We start from the raw sequence: 10,000 nt of genomic DNA, 5'->3' as shown, positions 1-10,000 counted from the left end.
AGAAATATCTCACAATTTCTTACAATGAAACAAGGAACGCAGGCTTTTGGGTTAAGTTACTCTTACACGTTGAAATTCCACGTAGCGAGCAGCGATTCCGTTAGCACATATCCAGTTCACGTGATCAAAGCTAGTATGGATATGGACAAAACTGTGTACCAAGATATTGTAACTCAGTTCGCTGTATATATAAATAGTTAAAATTATATAAACGCACCTGCTTTCAGTTACAACTGTCTTTGTAACTTGCTGCCGTCAGCTCTAGGGCTGCACCACTCTACAGAGGCTTCTTGAATACGATGGATATTTTTCGGAGTTCGGCAAGATTCGATAGCCCAGTATCTTTTTCTGTAAAGGACACTTCCGCCCCAGTTGTCTGCTGTAAGCCTACAATGCCACTGCTTCTTCAGTAGAGAAAAAAAACGTGCAGCAATCTCAAGGTTCAAGCCTTGACCAAACGAAAACGAACGCAACTGAACCTCTTCATAAGGTTCTCGCAAGAAAATTCGATGCATATAAATGAAAACGCTTCAGACAGCATGAGGCATATCGGAATCCCCTTGATCAAACCCCGATGAAGCTGAAACAGCGATATCACATCTCATATTTCTTCCACGAAGTGCGTCGTCCAACTTTCAGCCCCCTGGTGGGCCAGATTTTCTTGCTCTTCAATGTCTCTTTGGTCTCTTGTCGAGCAGGCTGGCATGGGGAATGACTTTCACGGGTGGTTTACTTTTTATATGTGAGAACATCTATTAACATCAAAATATTCTTTATTTTTCATTATGATAAACGCTGAATATTCCTCGTGTGAAGAATGTAAGGGCTTTCGTGTTGAGAAATGTTAAATAGCTTTATATACATCAGATGCGTGTGGAAAGGTATTCTTAGAGACTGATTGAAGATATTGTAACAGCATAAGACGTAAGAATTCTTATATATTAATTAACGTTCGTTGTTCCAATTTTGAGTTTCCTATAAAGTATAGATCATTTGTTTTTGTCAGATACTGGAAGTATCCTTACACTGCTATTTTTCCCCTGCAACTTTCCGTTCATTTGCTTAGCGAATCCTTCGCAGATCACTTTCCAATCAGTGCCTTTTCAAATATCCCTGAATTCATTTTATGGTTGACAGTTCATTCTGGTTATTTAATGAGGCAATCTGCACCAAACGGAATGGCGACTGGCTATTTCAGATGCTATAATTTTTTAAATCGGTGGTTAAGCGATTCATCCTTATATACGGCTCAAGAAGAATTTTCAGTCTTCTGGCTTACTCTGGGAGTATGCCTACAAACTACTTTGTAGTTGGCGTTGTTGTTGCTCTTGTTGTTGTTCTTGTTGCTGTTGTTCTTGGGGCGGTTAGGAAAGCCATATGGAAAAGCTTAAATATGTCTGAAAAACGTGTTTCGCGTTGAGTTAAAGATACAGGAATTTTAAGATAGGATTTGATTGATTTATAATTCTTACTGGCGTCGCATTTAGGATAGGATGTTTTTTATGATTTACTTATTAGGCATAAAATTAAAAAGAATAAATAATGTGTATGTTAAACAGCAGAGAAAAATGTTTTCTAATAAAATATAGTGTATTTATTTTAGTTTTCTTTAAAGAAAATACACGCTGTTTGACCATAGATTTTAGCACGCACACCGAGTAAGCTAGAGGTCGGATCACATCTTGTTCGGCAAAGAAAAATAAAGCTAGTTATTAAAACTAGGAAAATGAGAGTTTTTCAACTCGTTCCCTTAATAGCTTATGGTAAATAACTCAGTAATCTTAGGGAATGACCTTATCATTTTGGTTTATCTTTTGACACCGATACTAATTGTAGGCTTTCACGGACTATATACTGAAGCCTTCACTCTAGAAACGACTAGATAACTATAGCAACGAATGTGAAGGGTAGATAAAAAAGCTCCTTTGTACAAAGACAATGTTTTAGACCACATTCTTCAAGAGGCCTTTTTTATAGATTTTTTTTTCTCCCTTTATAAAATATCGCCTTAACATACCTGCAATGTCTATATTTATAATTGCTATAAACCTACCTCACAATTCAGTATGAACCACATACTAATTGCAATACATAAAATTCTCATGATTATTTATCGATTCTCTTTTCTCTGTTAGTTTTCCTCTTGCTTTGTACTGTGGATGTGTTTAGTCGCTTATAATATATACCGAACATCTCCGCCCCTGATACTTGCTCTACTCTTGTTATCATGTCTAGTACCAAGTAAACTTACCGAATGTTATACATCACCGAACCATTGTATAATCATTTGCAAATGTTACCCTAAAGATATTTTGTGTGAAGATATTGATATGGCATACTTTATATTTTTAGATGAATTCTCCTTCATCTCCACGGGACCTAAATATAGTATAACCCGAATTCTTGACAAGAATTAATAATGGGGTCAGTAAAACCATGATTTGGCGGTTTTTCATGAGTTTTAATTACGATCAACGATACTATTTTTAATTGGCTATTCGTAACGCTTGAATTAGAGGTATATTTTGTCCAGCATTGTCCTTTTCCAGGTCGGATGCTGTTGGCCGTGTGATGCATTTTAATGCTGTTGGAGTTGATTGTCAATGGTCTGATGGTTTTGTTTTTATATATATATATATATATATATATATAATATAATATATATATATATTATATAAATATATATATATAATATATAATATATATAATTACATATATATATATATATATATATATATATATAATATATATATATATTATTTATTATATATGTATATATTTTAGCTAACCAACCTGGCATACGCCGGGAAAACTCTGATTGAAAGGCCTACACATTGGGGGAGGATAAGTGAAATGGGGAGGGGGAAGAGGAGGGGATAAGGAGGGGGAGGGGAGGGAGATGAGAGAGGGGGAGGGGGATAAAAGGAAAAGAAAAGAGGAAGGACGTTCACCCTTCAAATACTCGTGGGGTGAACTGACAGCTATTACAGTACTGACTGTCCCTTTTATCCAGCTAATACTGTATTGTCTGTCTCTTTTATCCGATATTCTTGTTAACTTTTCGTTCTATTAACGTGATTACCATTTTAGATATGATAAAAAGTTGATAAGTACCTTCGGTAATACGCTTCAGTGAATGTATAATTAATTTCCATCGGGAGTCGAGCGAGGAAACATATATGTGGGAATTTTTGTTAAGTTATTTATTACCCAAACCTTTTGAATTCCACTGAATGAGGATCTGAGTGGTGTTTGTTGTAGCTACCTGCGTTTTCTTCTGTATACAAAATCAAGCATTTGATGGGTTGAGATCTCTTTCAGGTCTTTATGTTTTAGGCAGAAAAGTAAGCTGGTTACATGAGTCTTCTTATGCGACAAAGCCAAGATGAGTCTACTGTAACGTTATATCCTCAGGTCTAGGTCCTCCTTCTTGGATATTTATTTCATCTTTAAAAATACATAAGAAATTATTCTAACTGTTATTCACGAGGGAGCAATCAGGTCTTCATATGTCGTTTCCTATTTTATTCCTTTCGTCAGTTTTCTTTACTTCTGCTTAATGCGTAAATACTTTATATTCTTCACGATTTTTCCTTACATTAGCCTGTCATGAGGGTTTTATTAAAATTTTTCTCAGCGTAAGATGCTTAGATATTTATTTCTACGCAAGGTAAACAAAATCTAATAAAATTCATAAATACCTTGAATATACACGAGTTTTTATTCTGTCATCATTGATTCATCCAGACTAATGTTAACGAAGGAAATTGATAAAAGTCATCTGTAAGAATTTCATTTAAGTAAGAATTCAATTTCTTTCACAAATGCAAATTTTATCAAAAATCAGTACTGCCTTTATGCAAAGGAAATTAAGTTTGCTGGGAAGACTATCACGTGTTTGTGCCCAAAAAGCATTTTGCGAATTCAGGCGAAATTCTGTTTAATATTCAAATAAATTAAAAAAGGGTTTTATTTCTCAAACTGACGATAGTATCCATCTTTCTCAGAGAAAAGTATTGCCTTGTTTCTGATAGGAGTTCTTCAATAGTTATCCGCAATTTTTTGTAAAAATAAATAAATAATAAATAAATAAATAAATACAAATAAATAAATAAATAAATAAATAAATAAATAAATAAATAAATAAATAAATAAATAAATACATAAACGAAATAAAACAGAGGAAAACTTCTTGCAATACTGACGGAAACACCAAATGAAAACGCATGATGGATATTGAAAGAATCGAATTCACACATCCAATCCACTAAACGTATTCATTTGTTTGGCGCGTTTTGGAAATGGATGAACACCAAAGCGACACCGATTACTGATGTTTGTGAGATCTGGGGATTCTGACAATGCGGTGGTGAGGACGGGAATATTCATTGTTGGGAAGCAGATGGTGGAGATTTTTTTGAAGAAAAATAAAACAAAAAGTTTTATAGCCACACGTGGCCCCCACACGCCGCACGTGGCAAGAGTTGATACAACTTATCAAGAGATTAATTTTCTTTTTCATTCTTACCGACGAGAGAAAGAGAGAGAGAGAGAGAGAGAGAGAGAGAGAGAGAGAGAGAGAGAGTTATGTAAAGACATTCGGTGGAAGGCGTTCCCAATGACATATTATCCTTTAAGTGATAGCAAACTTGGATTTTGAGAATGGCAGGTCTTTGAGATATTTAGAATATAGAAACGAAAAAAAAAACATTATTTTAATAATATATCAACCCGATAAATGTATAATACTATATGTAATCTATGCAGTAATATCAGGGTTTGCTCTTCTCTCTCCCCACCTGTTAGGGTGTGTCTGTCAGGGGGTAACCACCCACTTAAATATCTGTCATTACCACCACAGCACTCTAGGATGAGCAGTGTTACTGCAGTGTAAATTTTATTTAGTATCTCCGATGTTGGATCCAGATCCTGTCCCCTCTCCCACTTTTTGGGAGTCTGTTGGGGGTAACCATCCAATAAAATGTCTGCCATTACCACCACAATAATCTAGGATGTGCAGTGCTATTGTAGTGTAAATTATACTTGGTATCTCCAATGTTTGATGCAGATCCAATCAGCAACCCCTTTCCAGTTCCTTTCAGGGAGGACCCACCCTCCAGTACGTCTGTCACTGGTCATTCTATAATGAGTCTAGACTCAAAATCTAACAAGCAATTAGTGGTGCTTGTTAAGTAAGCCACCCATATATATTTGCGGCATACGGTCAGTTTCACAGTATTCAAGTCTACTCCTAAATACCAGTAGGGGTTACAGTTTGGTATCTCGTTCGTTGCATCTCAATGGTCCGGGCTGCGGGACCATCACTATTTCCAGAAATAGCTCATATGGTTGTAACCGAAGTCATACTGGGCTACTCTCCAGATCCAACGAATTTTGTAAAATGTTCGTCTTGAAACTTGTAGGCGAACAATTGTTTTGCAACAGACTACACGTGAAAGCTGAAAGTCTTTTTCATCATCTTCGTAAAAAAAATATAAACGATTTATGATCAAACATAATAGCTTTTAAAAACTTAGTCATTTATTGTTGGTTTGCATAAATGACAAAGTTTTTAAAATGATGTTCACTGAATGCACTGATTTACACATGGATAGGTACATGAATTTACGAGCAATTATATTTTCAGAGAAAAACATCCGGTATATAAAGCAGTGTGGAGTTGTAGAACGTAAACAATATTTGCTATAGTATAGAATAAGGCCAAATATCATACAGTAACTCGCCAAAATAAATAGACGTGGAATTAGATAAATAAGTGATCGCTTTGCAGGTACTTTAAGGAATATATGATGTACGATGCGCAGGAAACATCTGCGGCTTAGTAGACGAGAAATTACTGCAGAACTGCTTGTTAAACAAAGTCGCTGAGTATGTAAACACGCGAAAAAAAACGAGTTTCCCCAATGAACAAGTGATGTTAATTAGCTGGTAATACCTAATCAACATTACTTAGTGAAGTTGCCAGATACTTCCTAAGCTTGAAGCCAAATTTAAAACCTCTCTCTCTCTCTCTCTCTCTCTCTCTCTCTCTCTCTCTCTCTCTCTCTCTCTCTTCCATGAACCAGATACCAGATTCATTTTTTTTTTTTAAGGCCCCAAATATTATTCCATCATAATGGTTTTGAGGCACAATAGATATTTCATTTTTGCCGCTGATCGAGCGAATAATTCTTGGATATTTTTAAGAGGCACAGCACGCATGTATACCAATTAAGCCATTAAACCAATAGATTAAATATCGACGAATTAATGAAACAAAATTCCATCATGAAATGACATATTTCTACGCAAGAGAGTAATGCACGAGCAATTAATTGCAGACTTTCCGCTCTAGTTAAGCCTTGCAATTATATGAGTGACGGTGATAGTGGTTCGGAACACTGATACCTATAAGTAAATTTAGGCTGCTTATTGAATAACAGAAAGACTGAAACTATTTTAAAAAAGACTAGAAATAAGTGCAAAGATGATTTTACTCCACTTCTGTGAACCCAGTAGTTATGCCATATTCTTCATCAGGAAGCCGACTGAACCCCTTGATGTGCTCTATCAAAAACAATGTGCTGCTATTGGCCTAATCGTTAATTATGTACATGGATGACTATGCAGAGACATGGGTCACAACCAGGGTGGAGCGTATAAGGAATATCACCTGGAATTACTTGCATATGTATAATAGCCATACACGCAAACACAATCACACACACACACACCATCACACACCACACACACCACACACAACATATATATATATAAATATCTATATATATATTATATATAATATATATATATATAATACCTATACCGATATATATATATATAGAGAGAGAGATATATATATATATGATAAATACTAATAATAATAAATATATATCTATCTATTTAAGTAGATAGAGTTATAATTATATAATATTATAAGATATACAATATAACATATATATAGATATATATATATGATATTATTATATATATATACAGATAGTATATATAGATACCATATATATATATAAATCTATCAATAATATCTAGATATATAGATATATATATATATATATATCTATATATTCTATATATATACTATATATATATAGTATCATAATATACTATATATATATATATATGATATATATAGATATCTACTATATGTATATATCTATATATAGATATAATATATATATATATATATATATAATATATATATATATAGATATTATATATATATATATATATATATATATATATATAGATATCTATATATATATATATATATATATAGATATCTATATATACCTATATATATATCATATCTATATCTATATATATATACTATAATCGATATATATATATAGATATATATATATATATATATATAGATAGATATCTATATATATATATATATATATCTATATATGATATATCTATCATATATATATATATATATATATATATATATATATATATATATATATATCTATATAGATTATATATATATATATATATAGTATAGAGATATATATAGATATATATATATATATATATCTATATATATATATATATATATATATATATATATATATATCTAGTATATATATATATATATATATATATATAATATATATATATATGAATATACATATCAGATTATATATATAGATATATATATATATATTAATATATATATATATATATATATATATCTATATAGATATATATACATAGATATGATTATATATATATATATATATATATATGATATGTATATATAACATATATATATATATATATATATAGATATATATATATATAATATATATATATATACATCATACATACATACATACATACATACATACATGGTGTAAACTAGGATCCAACCACTAATTAAGTAACATGGGCTAAATGGAGGCCATAACACAGCATTCGTTAAACAAAGCGAATGTCATTGCAGATAATCCGATACGTATAAATGGAATAACCGCTCGTAAACTTGTGATTATTATTTATATTATTATGTATGACAGTTTTTGCCTGTTTCCCGTTCTCTTAACGGGTGGAGGATCCTTTTCAGCTCGACCGGAATATGTGACATTTGAATTGAACGCAAACCTGATTTAGCTTCGTGATTATAAATGGTAGTTTTGCCTTTGGTAGTGAAAACATGTTATATTTCTGTTTCTCGGTTATTATCATTATTATTATTATTATTATTATTATTATTATTATTATATTTGTAACCTGAGCGACTCAAAAATAATCATTGTAGTTACAAGCTACAAATATTAGAAACTATTCCTAGGCTACTTATACATATACATATACTATACATACATTATATATATATATATATATATATATATATATATATATATATATATATATATATACATATACATATATATATATATATATATATATATATATATATATATATATAGTGTGTGTGTGTGTGTGTGTGTAGAGACCAAATTGTAATTAAATAGTCAGTTACTGTGTTTTATCGCAACATCCAGTTACTACTGTCTCGTCTCTCTCTCGTCTCTCTCTCTCATTCTCTCTCTCTCTCTCTCTCTCTCTCTCTCTCACGGGTAAACAATAAACACAATCTAAGTTCCTTACCAAATATATTGTACATCAGATTTGTCTGCATTCGTTGTATATATTAATAAACTTAACTTGTAACCTTGTATGGACATTTTCAACTTTAAAATCAAATATTATAAAAAAAAGGAGTATCCGAGTAGTGCAGGTCGCATAGAAGGAGCGTATTTTTTAATCTATTTTTTCTTTTTGTACTGTAGTAATTTTTTATATTGAGATCTGTGATATTATGTCGGTGTATTCATTCATAATATCTCAGGAGATCATCCAATCAGGTTAATGGACCTTTAGAGCAGAGACTTAATAAACCAAGCACTAAAATAAGTATGGGCTTCTTACTCAGAGTTTTCTTTGTTCGCCAGAGGTCACATTCTTTGCCCAGAAACAATGAATGTCCTTTGGGTTCCCCTTGTTTTGGGATTTTTCTACGGGAGCTGAATTTTGTATTGAATGACATTTTATCTCGGCTTCTTTTTTGCTCTTCATTTCTTCTGGGAGGAGGATTAGTAAGTCTTGCTTTTACATTTTCCTTCGTTATATGTAATACACACACACACACACACACAAAACTACAGAGGCTAGGGTTGCAATATGGTAGGTTTGGTGATTGGAGAGTGGGTGATCAACATACCAATATGCAGCCCTCTAGCCTCAGTAATTTTTAAGATCTGATGGCGGACAGAAACAAGTCCGGACGGATTAATAAAGTCGCCACAATAGTTTTCTTTTCAGAGAAGTAAAACAGACGAGTGGACCTTGACTGAGTTTTTCAGGCGAAAACCCTCTTTCTGAACATGTTTTGTGACTGATAGTTTACAATAACTCATTTTGTTTCCCTTGGAACGACTGTTTGTTACTACATTGTTTTAAGAATATTACAAAGCAAGATAAAACAACCATTAGAATTATTATCGAAATAAAAAGTAATTATGGAACTATCAGACATTACAGCTGAAAGTCGAGCATTACTAATAATCTCATTAATCTCATTGTTCTCTCTCTTCTCTCTCTCCATTACAGCTAAAAAGTCGAGCATAACTAAGATCTCATAATGCTCATGTCTCTCTCTCTTTCCCCTCTCTCTCTCTCTCATATAATGGATGTACACACATGCACAACACATATACACAAACATATATTTATATATATATATATATATATATATATATATATATATATATATATATATATATATATATATATATATATATATATATATATATATATATAATATATATATATATATATATATATATATATATATATATATATATATATATATATATATATTTATATATATATAATAGGTATATATATGATATATATATATATAGTATATATATATATATATATATATATATTGTAGCTTGGCTGTAAAATG

This window comes from Macrobrachium nipponense, chromosome 2 (genome assembly GCF_015104395.2).
Source record: "Macrobrachium nipponense isolate FS-2020 chromosome 2, ASM1510439v2, whole genome shotgun sequence".
Lineage (NCBI taxonomy): Eukaryota > Metazoa > Arthropoda > Malacostraca > Decapoda > Palaemonidae > Macrobrachium > Macrobrachium nipponense.
Note: the sequence above shows the minus strand (reverse complement) of the source record.